At 38.8% G+C, this 23222-nt stretch overlaps 1 protein-coding gene and 1 pseudogene across 5 annotated transcripts in view; one reads left to right on the forward strand and one right to left on the reverse strand.

Annotated features, from left to right (window-relative positions):
- The window catches only part of LOC105478462 (zinc finger protein 518A), a 173293-nt gene that overhangs the window by 108779 nt on the left and 41292 nt on the right, over window positions 1-23222 (reverse strand). The gene's annotated exons all lie outside the window — the stretch shown is intronic.
- On the forward strand, window positions 118-8188 carry LOC139356213 (nucleophosmin pseudogene; annotated as a pseudogene).

Consider the following 23222-nt stretch of genomic DNA (forward strand, 5'->3'; position numbering starts at 1 on the left):
TGTAAAGTATATTATCAAAATAAGAAAATAATGCTCTTGCACAGAACAAAGTGGCTGGAAATTTAAACCTCCACAATGATTATTGGTATACGAATGTAGCTGGGCTCACCACTGCCAATGCTTGATAATTAAATCTTGGTTAAAATTTTAATTTGTAGAAAATAAGGTATTACAGGTAATGTATGATATCTCTAAGTATAGGTAAGAAGGATGTAATGGTTCCTTTTTGTGAGCACTCTCAACCATGGGAGATACATATGGATATGAACTTTCTATAAGTTCTTGTCTAGGATTATGCTGTTAGTTTTGCTTACTAAAGATAATTACACCCTCTTTGATTTGCATATCTATCAGATAGAACCTAAACTTGATATGAGGTTTATATTAGTCCATTCTCATGCCACTAATAAAGACATACTCGAGACTGGGTGATTTACAAAAAAAAAAAAAAAAAGAGCTTTAATGGACTCTCAGTTCCACATGGCTGGGGAGGCCTCACAATCATGGCAGAAGGCAAAGAAGGAGCAAAGGCATGTTTGACATGGTGGCTGCACAAGAGAGCATGTGCAGGGGAACTGCCCTTTATAAAACCATCAGATCTCACGAGACTTATTCACTATCACAACAACATGGGAAAACCCGCCCCCATGATTCAGTTACCTCCCACCAGGTCCCTCCCATGGTATTTAAGGATTATGGGAGCTACAATTCAAGATGAGATTTGGGTGAGGACACAGCCAAACCATATCAAGTTTCAAAGTGGAGTGACAGCAAAGCTAGACTAAAAGCCAGTTCCTAGAGAAATATCCCACAAAACCAGGGCAGAAAAGCAGACATTGGTGAACACCAAGGAATAAAAGATACCATCATGGAGAATCAGGTCCGAGGTCTTAGATCATCCCAGAAATGTATCATACTTTGTCATATATTTCTACTGTGTACTTCAGATAGCACTGAAATGATAAAGCAGCTAATTAAGCCTAATAATTAATTGGGGAACACACTTGGCCACTGCATAAGATAGCAATCTATGGACGTATTTTGAAAGGCTAGAAGGTAATAATTTCAGAGTAACTCATGACTCAATCGTAAAGATAATTGTATATTTAAATGTCATACACTTTCATAATTACCATCTATGTTATGGATTGAATTGTGGTTCCCCCAAAAAGATATGTTGAAGTCCTAATCCATAAGGCCACATATCTCAGAATGTGACCTTATTTGGGAATGAGGTCTTTACAGATGTAGTCAAGATAAGATGAGGTCAGTAGGGTGGGCCTTAATACAATGGTTGGTATAAAAATAGGAAATTTGGATGCAGGCACAGAGAGAAGACTATATGAAGAGACACACAGGAAGAATACTACTGGTGATTCCGTCCTGTATGGCTGTTCTCTTGAGCAGTGGTCATTTATCTCTGTCTTCTTTCTCTCCCACCTAAACGTGTGCCGCCACCCAGTGGAAGATTCGATGGACATGGACATGAGCCCCACAAGGCTCAGAACTATCTTTTCAGTTTTGAACTAAAGGCTGACAACGATTATCACTTTAAGATGGATAATGATGAAAATGAACACCAGTTATCTTTAAGGACGGTCAGTTTAGGGGCTGGTGCAAAGGATGAATTGCACATTGTTGAAGCAGAGGCAATGAATTATGAAGGCAGTCCAATTAAAGTAACACTGGCAACTTTGAAAATGTCTGTACAGCCAACGGTTTCCCTTGGGGGCTTTGAAGTCACACCACCAGTGCTCTTACCATTGAAGTGTGGTTCAGGGCCAGCGCACATTAGCGGACAGCACTTAGTAGCTGTGGAGGAAGATGCAGAGTCAGAAGATGAAGAGGAGGAGGATGTGAAACTCTTTAAGGATATCTGGAAAGCAGTCTGCCCCTAGAGGTGGTAGCAAGGTTCCAGAGAATAAAAGTAAAACTTGCTGCTGATGAAGATAATGATGATGAGGAAATTGAAGAAAAGCACCAGTGAAGAAATCTATATGAGATACTCCAACCAAAAATGCACAAAAGTCAAATCAGAATGGAAAACACTCAAACCCATCGTAAACACCAAGATCAAAAGGACAAGAATCCTTCAAAAAACAGGAAAAAACTCCTAAAATACCAAAAGGGTCTAGTTCTGTAGAAGACATTAAAGCAAAAATGCAAGCAAGTATAGAAAAAGGTGGTTCTCTTCCCAAAGTGGAAGCCAAGTTCATCAATTATGTGAAGAATTGCTTCCGGACAACTGACCAGGAGGCTATTCAAGATCTCTGAAGTGGAGGAAGTCCCTTTAAGAAAGTAGTTTAAACAATTTGTTAAAAATTTTCCATCTTATTTCATTTCTGTAACAGTCGATATCTGGTTGTCCTTTCTATAATGCAGAGTGAGAACTCTCCCTAACGTGTTTAATAAATGTTGTCTGGGTTCCATTGCCAAGAATGTGTTGTCCAAAATGCCTCTTTAGTTTTTAAAGATGGAACTCCACCCTTTGCTTTGTTTTAAATACATATGGAACGTTATGATGGGACGTAGTGGTAGCAGTGGTCAGACATGGAAATGGTGGGGAGTCAAAAATACACATGTGAACTAAAACTCAGTATTTTAATAAAGTAGCACAGTTTCTATTGAAAAAAAATTACTACATGAAGATGAGGGACTGGAGTGATGCATCTGTAGGCCTGGGAGCTGCAAAGATTGCCTGCAAACCATCAGAAGCTAGGAAGAGGCAAGAACAGATTTCCTTTCAGGTTTTAGAGGGAGCATGGCCCTGATGGCACCTTGATTTTGGATTTCAAGTGTCCGGTACCTGAAGACAATAAATTTCTGGCTTTTTAAGCCACCCAGTTTATTATGGTGGCCATATAAATTAATAAAATTTATATGCATTTTTTACATTCAGGTATATAGGGGTTTGGGAAATTTTGTATGGAAAGGTTTTTTTTTTCTCCTTTTAGGAAAACCATTGAATCATTTAGAATGTACTAGAAAGGATGACTCACAATTTAAACTGGGAAACTGGGGTAATTTTTTGGTAAAGCAGAGCATCTGTTTGTAGTATGTGGTATCAGCTCTCTAGTTTCAGTTTTCCTCAGTGTTACATGGAATTATTTTCTATTTAAGTAAATCCTCATTAATTCCCACTGCTACCACAGCAACCCTGGCTCCATAACAACCTCTTCTGCCTCATTCCTCCTCTCCTCCTCCAAGTGTCCTACTCCAGCTAGGTGATCAGCATAGCCGTTAAGATTATACTAATCCTCAGTTGGTTGATATTCAGTACTGTGTGGTGGACTTCTTGGAGCAGAGGCTGGGAGAACTTCTGAGAGATATGCCATTCTCTGCTAAGGGCTCTACTCCTCCCCAGCTGGGAGAAATACCCAATCCAACATACCAGTCTTTTCCCTCATCTTGCAGAAGAGTCCACTGAGGGTGATCCTACCTGCTTCTCTAAAGCCCACCTCTGCAGGTGATATTCTTGATGAGATTAGAAAAATCTTTAAGACGCTGGGCATGGTGACTCATACTGATAATCCCAGCAGTTTGGCAGGCCGAAGCAGGTGGATCACTTGAGGCCAGGAGTTCAAGACCAGCCTGGTCAACACAGTGAAACCCTGTCTCTACTAAAACTAGAAAAAATTAACTGGGCATGGTGGCACTCACCTATAATTCCAGCTACTACTCAGGAGGCTGAGGCATGAGAATCACTTGAACCCGGGAGGCAGAGGTTGTAGTGAGCCAAGATCATGCCACTGCACTCTGGTCTGGGCCACAAAGTGAGACTCTGTCTCAAAATAAATAAATAAGAAATTTCAAAACACCTGTCTGTGATCTCAATGTCTCAATGGCTGACAAATAAATGGTTTTGCATAAAGAAATTTTCAGGCAAGCTAGGTGGTGGAATAGGAGACACTAGTCAAGAAGTACATGTGTAGCAGCTGAAGAAGGAAAAAAAAAACAAAACAGTTCTTGTTCTCCGTTGCAAAGTAGATTGCAGCTATAGTAGTAGGAAGGCTGTTCAAGGTTGTTCAAAAGGACAATAGACATGAAAAAGCTAGGTCTGTGACCAGCACAAGCCTGAACTGTGTTATCATGAGTTAGCCAGAGCAATGGTTTGGAGACTTTGCACTCTGGGAGCTAAACTACTCTTACCATAGTAGCTGGGACAGTCTTGCCTAAAAGTAAGTCCCAAAGAACAGAATTCAGCGATGTGAGACAAAACCAGCACCACATGACACATGTTCTTAAAACAGGGCTGAATTCCTCTCCTTCAAAATGGTCTTAAGACACCATATAACTCAGCTTCTATTTCTAGGTAAGGGTAAACAATATCTTTCCAGTGATGACTCAAGAGCTAAAGTAAGCTAGTTGTGCGTGATAAACATTACCTCCTAGTTCCCTAACCAAAATCTTCTGTGCAGACATAAAAAGTGATCTGTGGATAACTCTTCAAATGAACTCATCTATAAATATTTTAGAACACTTAGTAATTATAATTGTGTATTAGGAAGATCTCAAATATTCTTTCTACATCTATGGTTCTTAATCATTTAGTAGTTACAAAATTCTTTGAGAATCTGATGAGAACTATGGGTCTTTGGCCTGAGGAAAAATTCATTTATGTATATACACAGAAACTCACATCAAATATCATGAGATTCCTGGACCTCTGGGGGCCTATCCATGGACAAAAGGTCCAAACATCCAAGACTAAGGACTCAACATTTTTCTTAAGCTTTGATGCATCAAGATAGACATATTATTCTACTAAACATGTGAATGAGCCTAAAAGTAACTCCTCCATTAGACAAGAAGGAGGATACTGCTGTGGTCTAGGGCAAGTTATTTGTTGTGAGTTGCAATAATTCTAATCCCAGCTTTACCAATAACAGACTGTGTGAACTTGAGAAAGTTATTTGTCTTGTTTCTCCATTTGTAAAATGAAGATAATAATGCAACCTAGGCCAGGTGCAGTGGCTCACGCCTGTAATCCCAGCACTTTGGGAGGCTGAGGCAGGCGAATCACGAGGTCAAGAGATCAAGACCATCTTGACCGACATGGTGAAACCCCATCTCTACTACAAATACAAAAATTAGCTGGGTATGGTGGCATGTTACCTGTAGTCCCAGCTACTCAGGAGGCTGAGGCAGAAGAATCACTTGAATCCAGGAGGCGAAGGTTGCAGTGAGCCAAGATTGTGCCACTGCACTCCAGCCTGGCAACAGAGAGAGACTCCGTCAAAAACAAACAAAAAAAAAGCAACCTACTTTATGTTATTGTTCAATGAGGATATTAAGAATTGTAAAAGCTGCTCCATTCCAAGATGGCAATAGGAACAGCTCTGGTCTGCAGCTCCCAATGTGATCGATGCAGAAGAAGACAGGTGATTTCTGCATTTCCAACTGAGGTACCTGGCTCATCTCACTGGGACTGGTTGGACAGTGGGTGCAGCCCATGGAGGGTGAGCCGAAGCAGGATGGGGCGTCATCTCACCCAGGAAGTGCAAGGGGTCGGGGGATTTCCCTTTCCTAGCCAAGGGAAGCTGTGACAGACTGTACCAGGAAAATCGGGACACTGCCACCCAAAAACTGCACTTTTCCAATGGTCTTAGCAAACAGAACACCAGGAAATGATATCCAGCGCCTAGCTCAGCGGGTCCCATGCCCACAGAGCCTTGCTCACCACTAGCACAGTAGTCCGAGAGCTAACTGTGAGGCGGCAGCCTGGCTGGGGGAGGGGCATCTGCCATTGCTGAGGCTTGAGTTGGTAAACAAAGTGGTTGGGAAGCTCAAACTGGGAGAAGCCCACCGCAGCTCAACAAGGCCTGCCTGCCTCTGTAGACTCCACCCCTGGGGGCAGGGCATAGCTGAACAAAAGGCAGTAGAAACTTCTGCAGACTTAAACGTCCCTGTCTGACATCTATGAAGAGAGCGGTTGTTCTCCCAGCATGGCGTTTGAGCTCTGAGAATGGGCAGACTGCCTCCTCAAGTGGGTCCCTGACCCCTGTGTAGCCTAACTGGGAGACGCCTCCCATTAGGGGCCAACTGACACCTCATACAGCTGGGTGCCCCTCCAAGATGAAGCTTCCAGAGGAAGGATCAGGCAGCAATATTCGCTGTTCTACAATATTTGCTGTTTTGCAGCCTCTGCTGGTGATACCCAGGCAAACAGGGTCTGGAGTGGACCTCCAGCAAATACCAGCAGACCTGCAACTGAGGTATTGGAAGAACCCACTCCCAATGTTTAACGTGGGTTCTTTTCTATTTCCTAAGTGTCTCGGCTGGTTTGAGAAATAAAGGGAAAGAGTACAAGAGAGAGAAATTTAAAGCTGGGTGTCCGGGGGAGACATCACGTGTCGGCAGGATCTGTGATGTTCCCCAAGCCAAAAGACCAGCAAGTTTTTATTAGCGATTTTCAAAAGGGGAGGAAGTGCATGAATAGGGTGTGGGTCACAGAGATCACATACTTCACAAGGTAATAAAATATCACAAAGCAAGTGGAGGCAGGGCGAGATCACAGGACCACAGGATGGGGCGAAATTAAAATTGCTAATGAAGTTTTGGGCACGCACTGTCATTGATAACATCTTATCAGGAAACAGGGTTTGAGAGCAGACAACCTGTCTGACCAAAATTTATTAGGCGGGAATTTCCTCATCCTAATAAGCCTGGGAGTACTACAGGAGACCAGGGCTTATTTCATCCCTTCGGCTTCGACCATAAAAGGTGGCACGCCTTAAAGGGGCTGTCTATAAGCCTACCTTCAGGGCACATTCTCTTTCTCAGGGATGTTCTTTGCTGAGAAAAAGAATTCAGTGATATTTCTCCTATTTGCTTTTGAAAGAGGAGAAATATAGCTCTGTTCCGTCCAGCTCACTGGTGGCCAGTTCGAAGTTACCTCTCTTGTTCCCTGAACATTGCTGGTATCCTGTTCTTTTTTTAAGATGCCCAGATTTCATATTGTTCAAACACAAATGCTCTACAAACAATTTGTGCAGCTGACACAATCACAGGGTCCTGAGGCGACATTCATCCTCCTCAGCTTACGAAGATGATGGGATTAAGAGATTAAAGTAAAGACAGGCATAGGAAATCACAAGGGTATTGACTGGGGAAGGGATAAGTGTCCATGAAATCTTCACAACTTATGTTCAGAGATTGCAGTACATACAGGCATAAGAAACTATAGAAGTATTAATTTGGGGAACTAATAAATGTCCATGAAATCTTCACAATGTATGTTGTTCTGCTACGGCTTCAGCTGGTCCCTCTGTTCGGGGTCCCTGACTTCCCGCAACATGATGGGCCTGATTGTTCAAGGAAAACTAACAAACAGAAAAGAATAGCATCAGCATCAACAAAAAGGACATCCAAACCAAAATCCCATCTGTAGGTCACCATCATCAAAGACCAAAGGTAGATAAAACCACAAAGATGGGGAGAAACCAGAGCAGAAAAGCTGAAAATTCTAAAAGCCAGAGTGCCTCTTCTCCTCCAAAGGATTGCAGCTTCTCTCTTTGCCAGCAATGGAACAAAGCTGGATGGATAATGACTTTGACGAATTGACAGAAGTAAGCTTCAGAAGGTCAGTAATAACAAACTTCTCTGAGCTAAAGGAGGATGTTCAAACCCATTTCAAGGAAGCTAAAAACCTTGAAAAAAGATTAGACAAATGGCTAACTAGAATAAACAGTGTAGAGAAGACCTTTAAGGACTTGATGGAGCTGAAAACCATGGCATGAGAACTATGTGACGCATGCACAATCTTCAGTAGCCAATTTGATCAAGTGGAAGAATGGGTATCAGTGATTGAAGATGAAATTAATGAAATGAAGTGAGAAGCTTAGGGAAAAAAGAGTAAAAAGAAACAAAGTCTCCAAGAAATATGGGACTATGTGAGAAGACTAAATCTACATCTGATTGGTGTACCTGAAAGTGATGGGGAGAATGGAACCAAGCTGGAAAACACTCTTCAGGATATTATCTAGGAGAACTTGCCCAACCTAGCAAGGCAGGCCAACATTCAAATTCAGGAAATACAGAGAACACCACAAAGATATTCCTCAAGAAGAGCAACCCCAAGACACATAATTGTAAGATTCACCAAGGTTGAAATGAAGGAAAAAATGTTAAAGGCAGTCAAAGAGAAAGGTCGGGTTACTCACAAAGGGAAGCCCATCAGACTAACAGCAGATCTCTCAGCAGGAACTCTACAAGCCAGAAGAGAGTGGGGGCTGATATTCAACATTCTTAAAGAAAAGAATTTTCAACCCAGAATTTCATATCCAGCAAAACTAAGCTTCATAAGAGAAGGAGAAATAAAATCCTTTACAGACAAGCAAATGCTGAGAGATTTTGTCACCCCTGGCCTGCCTTACAAGAGCTCCTGAAGGAAGCACTAAACATGGAAAGGAACAACCGGTACCAGCCACTGCAAAGACATGCCAAAGTGTAAAGACCATCAATGCTAGGAAGAAACTGCATCAATTAATGGGCAAAATAACCAGCTAACATCATAATGACAGGATCAAATTCATACATAACAATATTAACCCTAAATGTAAGTGGGCTAAATGCCCCAATTAAAAGACACAGACTGGCAAATTAGATGAAGAGTCAAGAGCCATCAGTGTGCTGTATTCAAGAGACCCATCTCAAGTGCAGAGACACATATAGCCTCAAAATAAAGGGATGGAGGAAGATCTACCAAGTAAATGGAAAGCAAAAAGAAGCAGGGGTTGCAATCCTAGTCTCTGATAAAACAGACTTTAAACCAACAAAGATCAAAAGAGACAAAGAAGGCCATTATATAACAGTAAAGGGATCAATTCAATAAGAAGAGCTAACTATCCTAAATATATATGCACCCAATACAGGAGCACCCAGATTCATAAAGCAAGTCCTTAAAGACCTACAAAGAGACTTAGACTCCCACAAAATAATAATGGGATATTTTAACGGCCCACTGTCTATTAGAAAGATCAACGAGATAGAAGGTTAACAAGGATATCGAGGACTTGAACTCAGCTCTGCACCAAGCAGACCTAATAGACATCTACGGAACTCTCCACCCCAAATCCACAGAATATACATTATTCTCATCACCACATTGCACTTAGACCAAAATTGACCACGTAGTTGGAAGTAAAGCACTCCTCAGCAAATGTAAAAGAACAGAAATCACAACAAACTGTCTCTCAGACCACAGTGCAATCAAATTAGAACTCAGGATTAAGAAACCCACTCAAAACTGCTCAACTACATGGAAACTGAACAACCTGCTCCTGAATGACTATTGGGTAAATAACGAAATGAAGTCAGAAATAAAGATGTTCTTTGAAACCAGTGACAAAAAAGACACAACATACCAGAATCTCTGGGACACATTTAAAGCAGTGTGTAGAGGGAAATTTATAGTACTAAATGCCCACAAGAGAAAGTACAAAAGATCTAAAATTGACACCCTAACATCACAATTAAAAGAACTAGAGAAGCAAGAGCAAACACATTCAAAAGCTAGCAGAAGGCAAAAAGTAACTAAAATCAGAGCAGAATTGAAGGAAATAGAGACAAAAAACCCTTCAAAAAATCAATGAATCTAGGAGTTGGTGTTTTGAAAACATCAACAAAATTGATAGAACACTAGCAAGACTAATAAACAAGAAAAGAGAGAAGAATCAAATAGATGCAATAAAAAATGATAAATGGGATATCACCACTGATCCCACAGAAATACAAACTACCATCAGAGAATACTATAAACACTTCTATGCAAATAAACTAGAAAATCTAGAAGAAATGGATAAATTCCTGGACACATACACCCTCCCAAGACTAAACCAGGAAGAAGTTGAACCCCTGAATAGACCAATAACAGGCTCTGAAATTGAGGCAATAATTAGTAGCCTACCAACCAAAAAAAAAAAAAAAAATTCCAGGAGCAGATGGATTCACAGCTGAATACTACCAGAGGTACAAACAGGAGGTGGTACCATTCCTTCTGAAACTATTCCAGTCAATAGAAAAAGAGGGAATCCTCCCTAACACATTTTATGAGGTCAGCATCATCCTGATACCAAAGCCTGGAAGAGACACTGATGAACATCGAGGTAAAAATCCTCAATAAAATACTGGCAAACCAAATCCAGCAGCATATCAAAAAGCTTATCCACCATGATCAAGTGGGCTTCATCCCTGGGATGCAAGGCTGCTTCAACATACACAAATCAATAAATGTAATCCATCATATAAACAGAACCAAAGACAAAAACCACATGATTATCTCAATAGATGCAGAAAAGGCCTTTGACAAAATTTAACAGCCCTTCATGCTAAAAACTCTCAATAAACTAGGTACTGAGGGAATGTATCTCAAAATAATAAGAGCTATTTATGACAAACCCACAGCCACCATCATACTGAATGGGCAAAAATTAGAAGCATTCCCTTTGAAAACTGGCACAAGACAGGGATGCCCTCTCTCACCACTCCTATTCAACACAGTGTTGGAAGTTCTGGCCAGGTCAATCAGGCAAGAGAAAGAAATAAAGGGTATTCAATCAGGAAAAGAGGAAGTCAAATTGTCCCTGTTTGTAGATGACATGATTGTGTATTTAGAAAACCCATTGTCTCAGCCCAAAATCTCCTTAAGCTGATAAGAAATTTCAGCAAAGTCTCAGGATACAAAATCAATGTGCAAAAATCACAAGCATTCCTATACACCGATAACAGACAAACGGAGAGCCAAATCATGAGTGAACTCCCATTCAGAATAGCTTCAAAGAGAATACCTAGGAATCCACCTTACAAGGGATGTTAAGGACCTCTTCAAGGAGAACTACAAACCACTGCTCAACGAAATAAAAGAGGACACAAACAGAAGAACATTCCATGCTCATGGACAGGAAGAATCAATATCGTGAATTGGAAAAAACTACTTTAAAGTTCATATGGAACCAAAAAAGAGCCCACATTGCCAAGACAATCCTAAGCCAAAAGAACAAAGCTGAAGGCATCACGCTACCTGACTTCAAACTATACTACAAGGCTACAGTAACCAAAACAGCATGGTACTGGTACCAAAACAGAGATATAGACCAATGGAACAGAACAGAGGCCTCAGAAATAACACCACACATCTACGACCATCTGATCTTTGACAAACCTGAGAAAAACAAGAAATGGGGAAAGGATTCCCTATTTAATAAATGGTGCTGGGAAAACTGGCTAGCCATATGTAGAAAGCTGAAACTGGATCCCTTCCTTACACCTTATACAAAAATTAATTCAAGATGGATTAAAGACTTAAATGTTAGACCTAAAACCATAAAAGCCCTAGAAGAAAACCTAGGCAATACCATTCAGGACATAGGCATGGGCAAGGACTTCATGACTAAATCACCAAAAAGCAATGGCGACAAAAGCCAAAATAGACAAATGGGATCTAATTAAACTAAAGAGCTTCTGCACAGCAAAAGAAACTACCATCCGAGTGAACAGGCAACCTACAGAATGGGAGAAAATTTTTGCAATCTACCCATCTGACAAAGGGCTAATATCCAGAATCTACAAGAACTTCAACAAATTTACAAGAAAAAATCAAACAACCCCATCAAAAAGTGGGCAAAGGATATGAACAGACACTTTTCAAAAGAAGACATTTATGCAGCCAACAGACACATGACAAAAATGCTCATCATCACTGGTCATCAGAGAAATACAAATCAAAACCACAGTGAGATACCATCTCACACCAGTGAGAATGGTGATCATTAAAAAGTCAGGAAACAGGCTGGGTGCAGTGGCTCTTGCCTGTAATCCCAGCACTTTGGGAGGCCGAGATGGGCGGATCACGAGGTCAGGATATCGAGACCATCCTGGCTAACACAGTGAAACCCCATCTCTACTAAAAATACAAACAACAATTAGCCGGACGTGGTGGCAGGCGCCTGTAGTCCCAGCTACTCAGGAAGTTGAGGCAGGAGAATGGCGTAAGCCCAGGAGGTGGACCTTGCACTGAGCTGAGATTGCGCCACTGCACTCCAGCCTGGGCGACTGAGACTCCAACTCAAAAAAAAAAAAAAAAAAAAAAAGTCAGGAAACAACAGGTGCTGGAGAGGATGTGGAGAAATAGGAACACTTTTCAACCATTGTGGAAGACAGTGTGGCAATTCCTCAAGGATCTAGAACTAGAAATAGCATTTGACCCCACAATCCCATTACTGGGTATATACCCAAAGGATTATAAATCATGCTACTCTAAAGACACATGCACACGTATGTTTACTGCAGTACTATTCACAATAGCAAAGACTTGGAACCAACCCAAATGTCCATCAATGATAGACTGGATTAAGAAAATGTGGCACATATACACCATGGAATACTATGCAGCCATAAAAAGGATGAGTTCATGTCCTTTGTAGGGACATGGATGAAGATGGAAACCATCATTCTGAGCAAACTATTGCAAGGACAGAAATTCTAACACCGCATGTTCTCACTCATAGGTGGGAAGTGAACAATGAGAATACTTGGACACAGGCAGGGAACATCACACACTGGGGCCTATTGTGGGGTGGGAAGATGGGGGAGGGATAGCATTAGGAGAAATACCTAATGCTAATGATGAGTTAATGGGTGCAGCAAACCAACATGGCACACGTATATATATGTAACAAACTGCATGTTGTGCACACATACCCTAGAACTTAAAGTATAAAAGAGAAAAGAAAGAAAGAAAAAAAGCTCAAGGCTGGGTGCAGTGGCTCACATCTGTAATTCTAGCACTTTGGGAGGCCAAGGCAGAGGATCACTTGAATTCAGGAATTTGAGACCAGACTGGGCAACATAGCAACACCTCATCTCTACTGAAAAAAAAAAAAAAAAAAAAAAAAAAAGCCAGGTGCTGTGGTTCATGCCTGTATCCCCAGCACTTTGGGAAGTCAAGGCAGGCAGATCACCTGAGATCAGGAGTTCGAGACCAACCTGGTCAACATGGTGAAACTCTCTCTCTACTAAAAATACAAAAAATCAGCCAGGCATGATGGCAGGTGCCCGTAATCTCAGCTACTCAGGAAGCCAAGTCAGGAGAATTGCTTGAATCCAGGAGGCAGAGGTTGCAGTGAGCCAAGATTGTGCCACTGCACTCCAGCCTGAGCTACAGAGCAAGACTCCATGTCAAAAAAAAAAAAAAAAAGAAAGAAAAAGAAAAAGAAATGAAAGAAAGAAGAAAAAGAAGGGAGGAGGAGGAGGAGGAGGAGAAGAAGAAGAAGAAGAAGAGGAGGAGGAGGAGGAGGAGGAGGAGGAGAAGGAGGAGGAGGAGGAGGAGGAAGAAAAAGAATTGTAAAAAGTTCAAAAGTGTTATTTTTTCATTCAACCAGTGAACACTTATTGAGCCTGCTGTATGTCTGTCAGTATGTATGTTAGCTTCTGTGTGGAAGTGTTTGTGTTTTCATTCCTCTTAGAAAAAAATATCTAGGAGTATAATCCTGGGTCAAATAGAAAGTACATGTTTATAAGAAACTGCCAAAATGTTTACAAAGTGGATGTACTTTGCATAAACTCTATGGGGACATCAGCAACATATGAGAGTTCAGTTGCTTCATACCCTTATCAGTACTTGATATTGTCAGTTTAATTTTAGCCATTCTACGAGCTGTGTAGTAGTATCTTACCATGGCTTTAATTAGCATTTTTTGATGATTAATGATATTGATTATCTTTTCATGTGCCCATATATCTTCTTTTTTGAGGAATCTGTTCAAATCCTTTGTCTATTTTAAAAATTAGGTTGTCTTTTCATTAAATGGTAAAAATGTTATATTTTCTAGATACAAGTCCCTTGACAGACATATGTATTGTGAATATTTTATTTTTCTTGCCTGGAGTAAACCCTACTTAACATACAGCATCCATTTTATATATTGCTGGGTTTTTAATGCTAATATATTAAGGATTTTTACATAGACATCCATAGAGAACACTGGTCTGTAGTTTTCTTTACTTACAATGTCTTCATCAAATTTTAGTATCAGGATAATGCTGGACTCATAAAATGACATAAAAATGTTCCCCTCTCTATTTTTTGGAAGAATTTGTACAGCACTGATATTATTTCTTCCTAATACATTTGATAGAGTTCACCAATGAAGCCATCTGGGCTGGAGCTTCCTTTGTGTGAAGGTTTTCAATTATGATTTCAATTTTTTAATAGTTATAGGCTATTGTGATTTTCTATTTCTTGTTTTGTCAATTTGTCTTTCAAGGAATTTGTCTATTTCAACTAGGATACCAAATTTATTTGTATAACATAGTCTAATGTATATTCTAATATAATGCTTTTAAGATATGTCAGATCTGTAGTAATGTCCCCTTTTTAACTTTTTTCTCGATTCATCTAGCTAAAGGTTTATCAATTTTATTGACATTTGCAAAGAACTAACTTTTCATTTCATTAATTTTCCCTATTGTTTGTTTTCTACTCATTGATTACCTTAAATAATGTTATTATTTCCTTTCTTCTGCTCATATTGGGTTTAATTTGCTTTTCTTTACATACTTTCTTAAGATGGAAGCTTGCACAATTGACTATAAACCTTTATTGTTTTCTAATGTAAGTATTTGAGGCTTAAAATATCCCTCCAAACACAGGTTTAGTAACATTCAACAAATGGTAATATAGATTTCTCAATTTCATTCACTAACTATAATTGTAGATTTGTCAATTTCTCTCTATAGTTCTGTCACTTTTACTTCATGTATTTAGAAGCTTTGGTATTATATGCATAGACCTTTAGGATTGTTATATCTTCTTAATGAATGGAACTCTTTATCATTGAGGTATTTCTTTTTATCCCTAGTATCATTTTTTTTTCTGAAGTCTACATTTTTTTATCCTGACAAATTTCTGCCTTTTAATTGGAGTGTTTATAACATTGCTATAATTGGGTTTAAAGCTGCCATCTCTGTTTTCTATATTTTCCCACCAGTTTTTCTTTTCCCTTTTTGTGCCTTCTGTTGGCATGAGGTTTTAAAATCTATTTTATCTTCAATATTCTCTTAGTAATTACATGTTTTTTTACAATGGTTCCTCAAGGCTGTACAATACACGTGACTTATCACAGTCTATCTTCAAATACAACAGTACTCCATTTCCTTTCCCTGCCTTTGTGCTACTGTTGTCATACATTTTACTTCTACATGTAATAAACCCTGTAATATGTTATTATTTTTGCTTTCAATGATTTTCTTTAAAAGAAATTAAACAATGAGGGAAAAGTCCAGTGCTCTTAATTCCTTTGTGTAGACAAGATATCCATTTTTCTTCTACCTAAAAATTTCTCTTAATGTTTAAGGTAGCATAGTTGTGCTGAATTATCTCAGATTTCTCTTATGTTAAACTGTCTTTGGTTTGTCTTCATTCTTAAAACATGATTTCACTAGACATAGAATTCTAGGATGACTTATTTTTCCCTTCAATATTTTAAAAATATCATTCCACTATCTTCTGGATTGCATAGTTTCTGATGTAAGTCTGCAGTAACTCTTATCTTTGTTTCTCAATACATATGTGTACTTTCTTCCTCTGGCTTCTGTTAAATTTTTATCACTTGCTTTCAGAAATGTGATTTTTTTTTTTTTTTTTTTTTTTTTTTTTGAGACAGAGACTCACTCTGTTGCCCAGGCTGGAGTGCAGTGCAGCATGATCATGGCTCACTGCAGCCTCAACCTCGTGGGCTCAAGTATTCTCTCACTGAAGCCACTGAAGTAGCTGGGACTACAGGCATGCACAACTACACCCAGCTAAGTTGTTTTTATTGTTTTTTGTTTGTTTTGAGACAGAGTCTTGCTCTGTTGCCCAGGCTGGAGTGCAGTGGCACAATCTCAGCTCACTGCAACCTCTGCCTCCTGGGTTCAAGTGATTCTCCTGCCTCAGCTGCCTGAGTAGCTGGGATTACAGTCGCCTGCCACCATGCCCAGCTAGTTTTTGTATTTTTAGTAGAGATGGAGTTTCACCATGTTGGCCAGGCTGGTCTCAAACTCCTGACATCAGGTGATCTGCCTGACTTGGCTTCCCAGTGTTGGGATTACAGGCATGAGCCATTGTGCCCACCCTTGTTTTGTTTTTTGTAGAGCCAAGGTCTCACTATGTTTCCCAGGTAGTCTGAAACTCCTGGCTCAAGTGATCCTCCCATCTCAGCCTCTCAAAATGCTGGGATTATAGGCACTCAGCCAGAAATATGATTATGATGTGTTTGGGATGGTTTTCTTTATGCTTTTCCTGCTTGGGCTTCAGGTAGCTTCCTGGACCTTTAGGTTTATAATTTTCATAAAATTTAGGGAAAAATTTGTTAGTATTGCTTCAAATTTTTTTTTCTCCATTTTCTCCTTCTTTTCTGGGACTCCAATTACATAAATGTTGTACTACTTGATATTGCCCTATAGTGTGGCATTCATGGAAGTGTACAGCTTGGATCTCCCTTCAAGAAAAAATTTATAGGCTGAGTGTAGTGGCTCACATCTATAACAGTGCTTTGGGAAGCCAAGGCCAGGAGGATCACTTGAAGCCAGGAGTCTGAGACCAGCCTGGGCAACATAGACCCTGTCTCTACAAAAACTTAAAAAATAATAATAACCAGGCAGGGTGCCATGCACCTGAAGTCCTAGCTGCTCAGAAGGCAGAAGGATTGCTTGAGCCCAGGAATTTGAGGTTACAATGATTGCACTGCACTCCAGCCTGAGAGACAGAGTAAGACCTATCTCTAAAAAACAAAAGAAAGGAAGGAGGAAGGAAGGAAGGAAGGAAGGAAGGAAGGAAGGAAGGAAGGAAGGAAGGAAGGAAGGAAGGAAGGAAGGAAGGAAGGAAGGGCTGGCTTGTAATTCAGCTGCAAGGAGTGCAATTAGGTTGACAGCCTCTAGCTATTAGGGCTTTCAGAATCTGTCTCAGGATTCAAGCCAAATATAAGGTCTTCCTGAGTACCCTTCAGTCTACATTTTTGATCAACATGGAATTCTTCTAAAAGACTTTGACCTGAAGTACCCATTGGGTTGGCTGACTGTATATGAGATGCATGACAATCTGAGACTCTCTATAACCAATGCAGTTTCCACTCACCAACCCCTTTCTTTCCCCAGTTATCAGACCTGTCTTATGGTTTGCAGGCTTTTCTTACTCAATTCTCCTCCCTCCCCTTTAAATTTTCCCAAGCATTACTGTCCAATAAACCTCTTGCATTCCAAACTCCATGTCAGCATCTTATCCAGAAGACTCAATTGACAGAGTTAGTACCTAAAGTAGTCCAAGAGAGCAAGAAGTAAAGACGAGGTTTTGGGACCAGATTACTCATTACCCAGCAGACAATGAGAACTCATCCTGTGGGTATGTAAGGTATGAATTGCCCCAAGTACAAAGTGGTGGCCCAGATACTAATGTCTTGCAGTGATTTATTTTTATATGTCCCCAGGCTTGATTTACTAGTTTTCATTGCATCTACATTCATAAGGAAGCTTTCTTTAGATGTCTTTGTCTTGCCTCATAGAATGAGTTGGGAAGTGTACATTTCTTAGTCAGCTCTGGGTGCTATAACAAAATATTGTAGACTGAATGGCTCAAACAACAGGCATTTATTTCCCACAGTTATGGAAGCTGGGAAGTTTGAGACCAGGTGGCCAGGATAGATGGGTTCTAGTCAGGCCCCTCTTCCTGCCTTACAAATGGTGACTTCCTGTTGTATCCTCATGGCAGAGAAAAAAAATTTTTGTCTCTTACTCTTCTTATAAGGACAATAATTCCACTGTGAGGGCTCTATCTTCATGACCTCATCTAAACTTAAGTATCTCGGCCGGGCGCGGTGGCTCAAGCCTGTAATCCCAGCACTTTGGGAGGCCGAGACGGGTGGATCACGAGGTCAGGAGATCGAGACCATCCTGGCTAACACCGTGAAACCCCGTCTCTACTAAAAATACAAAAAACTAGCCGGGCGAGGTGGCGGGCGCCTGTAGTCCCAGCTACTCCGGAGGCTGAGGCAGGAGAATGGCGTAAACCCGGGAGGCGGAGCTTGCAGTGAGCTGAGATCCGGCCACTGCACTCCAGCCCGGGCTACAGAGCAAGACTCCGTCTCAAAAAAAAAAAAAAAACAAAAAAAAAAACTTAAGTATCTCCCTAAGGTCCCACATCCTAATACCTTAATTGGAGGTTAAAGCACCAGTATATGCATTTGGGATCTATCTATCTATCTATCTATCTATCTATCTATCTATCTATCTATCTATCTATCTTCTTTCTTTCTTTCTTCTATCTATCATCTATCCATCTATCTATGATTTTTTTTTGGTAGAGTTTACTAATGAATTCTGAAGTCATCTAAACCTGGCTTTTTCTTACAATTTTAGGGGAATAATTTCAATACCTTACTTGCCATAGGTTTCTTCTGATTTTATATTTCCTCTTGAGCCATTTTTGTAATAGTTTTTGTATCTTTCTAGGGATTTGTCAATTTCATCTAGGTCATCTAATTACTGGGCATTCAATTGTTCATAGTATTCCCTTAGATTCATTTTCATTTTTCAAGAGTAGTAGTATTGTCCACTCTTTCATTCTGATTTTAGTAATTTGAGTCTTCTCTCTTTATTTTTTCAGCCAGTCCAGCTAAACTTTGTCAATTTTGTTGATCTTTGATAAGAACCAAATTTTGGTTTCCTTCATGTTCTCTATTATCTATTCTCAATGCAATTTCCTTCCACCTCATTTTTATGGTTCTCTTCCTTTTGCTTGCTTTGGGTTTAATTTGCTCTTTTTTTCTTGTTCCTTAAGGTATAAAGTTATGTTATTAATTTTAAATCTTCTTGTTTATTGTGGTAAATATTCATAAAATTTACCATTTTAGCCATTTTTAAGTGTACAGTTCTGTGGCACTAAGTTTTTTTATTTTTTAAATGTACTCACAGATATCAATTTCCCTCTAAGCACTGCTTTAGTCACATCTCACAAGGTTTTGTAGGTTTTTTCTTTTATTAACCTCAAGAGAGTTTGTTATTTGACTCATTGATTATTTATGAGTATTGTTCAATTGCCACATATTTATGAATTTTCAAAATTTCCTTTAAGTTCTAATTTAATTCTATTGTGGTTGGAGAACACACTTTGTATCATTCCCATCCTCTCAAATTCATTGAGACTTGTTTTATATGGTATATCCTGGAGAATGTTCCATGTACTTTGGAAAAGAATATCTATTCTGCTGTTTTGGAGTGGATTTCACAGATATAGTAGCTCTAGTTGCTTTGTAGTGCTGTTCAAGTTTTCTATTTCCTTGCCAATCTTTTGTTGTTATTTTATTCATTTATGCAAAGTGGAGTATCAAAGTCTCCAACTATTATTCTTTATTTGTCTACTTCTCCCTTCAATTCTGTCAGTTTTTGCTTCATGGATTTTGTGGTTCTGTTATTTGATGCATATGTGTTTAAAATTGTTATAGCTTCCTGATGAGTTGACACTTTTATTATAAAATTTCCCTCTTTATATCTAGTAATGTTTTTTGAAAATAAATTTTTGTTGTTTCATCCCCTCAGTCTATGGTATTTTGTTATGGCAGCCCAAAATGACTGAGACAACATGTTTTTCCATTTTTAAAATTTCAACCTATTAATATCTTTGAGTCTAAAGTGTAACTCCTGTAGACAGAATGGTTTGTTCAGATTCAAGGGACAAAAACTAGAACTGTGATCTCCACAGAGGGTGCTGGTGAAATCAGCTTTCTTGGTCAGGGGTTGTAAAAAGCCCTGGTTTGTATCTGCTGTCAATTTCCATAATATAAACAGTTCTCTCTTAGCCTCCATGGGGGCTAGCCACCAAGAGGTTCTAGGACCTCTTGTGGAAACCAAAATTACGGATGTTCAAGTCCCTTATGTAAAAATGGCATAGTATTCACATATAACCTACAAATATCCTCCTCTATACTTTAATCTCCAGATTACTTATAATATCTAACACAATGCAAATGTTATCTAAATAGTTGTTATACTGTATTGTTTAGGGAATAAGAAAAAAAGTCTGCACATGTTCAGACACAACCATCATATGCCTAACTACATTTTTGATCCATGATTGATTGAATCTGCAGATGTAGACCCTACAGACATGGAGAGTTTACTGCATATGAATGTTATTTATCCAGTCTGAAAATTTCTGTCTTTTGATTGGACTGCTTAATCCATTCACATTTAATGTTATATTAATATGGTTGGATTTATGTCTACCAGTGTGCTTTTGTTTTTTATAGGTCTCATTCTTTTTTTGTTAATTGGTTTCTCCTTTACTGTCTTCTTTGGCTATTTTAAAATAAATTTTAATTCCTTTAATGATGTTTTGAGGAATTTTCTTAGTGGTTGCTCTAGGGCTTCTAATATACATCTTTATCAGAATCTACTTCAGATAAATACAAACTTAATTCCAGTGAAATATCAAAACTTTACTACTATATGGTTCTATTCCCTCCCCCACCCTATTATTGTTATACACAATAGGTTTACATGTTACAAACCCAAGAATAAATTGTTATACTTACTATATAATTTTTTGTCTTTTAAAGGTAATTTAAAAAGAACAAGTACGTGTTTATAGTTTTTCATATGAGCCTTCTTATTTACTATTATGACTTTTTTCACTTCTTCCTGTGGATTTGAGATACTATCTGGTGTCATTTCCTTACTGCAAAATAGATTTGTTCCCATCTACTTTCCTTGTATTGTTACAACATTTCCATTATTGGCCCCAAAATACAATGATATGCATAATGCTTTATTTGATTGCCTTTTAAATAACAGAAAGGAAAATGAAGATGCAATTATATTCTCTTTTATACTTAATTACTATTATGTAATGTCCTTCTTTTTTCCTGTGAATTCAAATTATTGTCTGGTGTCATTTGCTTTCAGTTTTACGAACTTTTAGTATTTGCTGAAAGGTAGGTTTGCAACCAATGAATTCTCATTTTGCTTATTTGAAATACCCATTTTGCTTTCAATTTTGAAAGACAGTTTTGTTTCTCTTTCAAAACTTTGAATATGTTATCCACTTCCCTTTAGCCTCCTTGGTTTTGCTGAGAAGTCAACTATTAATCTTATTGGGGATTCCATGCATCATTTTTCTCATGATAATTTCAAGATTTTTTTTCTGTCTTTCAACATTCTGACAATAACATGTCTACTTATGAATCTCGGCATTTATCCTACTTGGAGTATGTTGAGCTTCTGTAAATATGTTTTTCACCAAACTTGGGAAGTTTCTAGTCATTATTTCTTTGACTACTTAAAAAAATTTTCATTACACGTATGTTGCCCTTAATAGTGTCCCACATTATACATGTCTCTGTGTGAGTTACTAAGATATCATTTGCATACCATATAATTCACACATATAAAATGTACACTTCAATGGTTTCTTAGTAAATTCCCAGAATTACATAACTATCACAATTTTAGAACATTTTTATCACTCCTTGTCCTTTAGCAGTCCCCTATGTATTTCCTTTAAACGCTTTTAGCTCTAAGCAACCACTACTAATCTACTTTCATTCTTTGTAAATGTGCCTATTGTTGACATTTCATATAAATGAACTCATATGTTTTTGTTACTGGCTTCCTTCACTTAACCTAATGTTTCCAACATTCATCCAAGTTGTAGCATAAGTTACTACTTTATTTTTATGATTGAATAATATTCAATTGTACATATATATCACATTTATTTATATATTCATCAGTTGATGGACTTTGGGTTGTTTCCACTTTACGCCACTATGAATAATACTGCTATGAACATCCTTGTATAAATTTTTGTGTGAACACCTGTTTTAAATTATTTGGGGTATACACTTAGGAGAAGCAGCTCTGGGCCACAGGGTAACATTACATTTAACCTATTGAGAAAGTCCCATACTGTTTTCTGAGATGACTCTACCATTTTGCTTTCCCAACAGTGTATGAGGGTTCCAAACTCTTCCTGGCCTCATCACCTGGGTTTTTTTCAACACCCATCCAAGAGGGTATAAAGTGGTATCCCACGTGATCTTGGTTTTCATTTCCCTAATGACTAATGATGTTGAGCATCTTTTCAGGTGTTTTTTGGCCATTTGCATATCCTCTTTAGAGAAATTCTATTCAGATCTTTTGCCCACTTTAAATTGGGTTACATGTCTTCTAAGTTGTAAGGGTTCATTATTCTAAATTAAAATGCATAATCAGATGTATGATATACAACATTTCTTCCCAATCTGTGGGTTGTCTTCACTTTCTTGATGATATCCATTGAAGCAATAATTTTTTTCAAATTTCAATGAAGTTAAATTTATCTATAATGTGGTGTCAGTGAAAAGAGCAAAGACTTTGAAACTCTGCCCTAACATAAAAGCAATTAAAAGTCTGGCAAAGAAACTGTCAGAATCAACTTTTTTGGAACTTTAGAAACTAATCAAAAGCTTTCAGCATCCCAGGAAGTGCTTACCCAAGAAAAATGGCTGATTCTCAGAACAACAGCTTTGTGGTATTTTGTCACTCTAGTCTCATTCTCCACTCCTTACCTCAGCAACAGCCCTGAAAATAACAGCCCTCATTCCCAGTATTAGAGGAAAAACAGACGTCAGTCACAAAATACTTTAACTATTTATACTGACCTGTCTGTGGCTCCCTGGAAGACCACCTCAGAAGGCCTGTCTTTATTTTGCCTAACTTGGAGTTGGTCCAGAGCTAAAGTTGCTAACTAGGGGGGTAATGTTTAAAATATTAGCAGGCAAATGCTTTAATTGCTGCTGCCTGGGCTGACAGACAACAACTGGGACAGGCAATAGAATAACCAAAAAGCTTGGAAGAAAAGCCTGGGAAATGAGATGTCCACAGGGACTTTGGAAAGCTTTAAGATATTCCTGAGAATTTAGGTCACACTCATGCCCAGGGCCGTATGTGTGCTAAGAAAAGATGTGAGAAGGCCCTAAACTCTCACAATGGCCATCCTGGAGGCTGAAGGTGAAGGTAGAGTTGTAAGCCACCTGGCTGAATGTTGAAGATGTGTCATGAAAACACACAAGTCCCTTAGCAAACACTGGAAGATTTATTCATGCCAAGAGTTTATCTCTGTCTACTAATTAGTTGACCATTAAACTCACAGAACAAAGACTTTCATGGCCACAAATGGCAAAGAATACAAGCATTACAAAATCAGTTCAGAA

This window comes from Macaca nemestrina, chromosome 9 (assembly GCF_043159975.1).
Source record: "Macaca nemestrina isolate mMacNem1 chromosome 9, mMacNem.hap1, whole genome shotgun sequence".
NCBI lineage: Eukaryota > Metazoa > Chordata > Mammalia > Primates > Cercopithecidae > Macaca > Macaca nemestrina.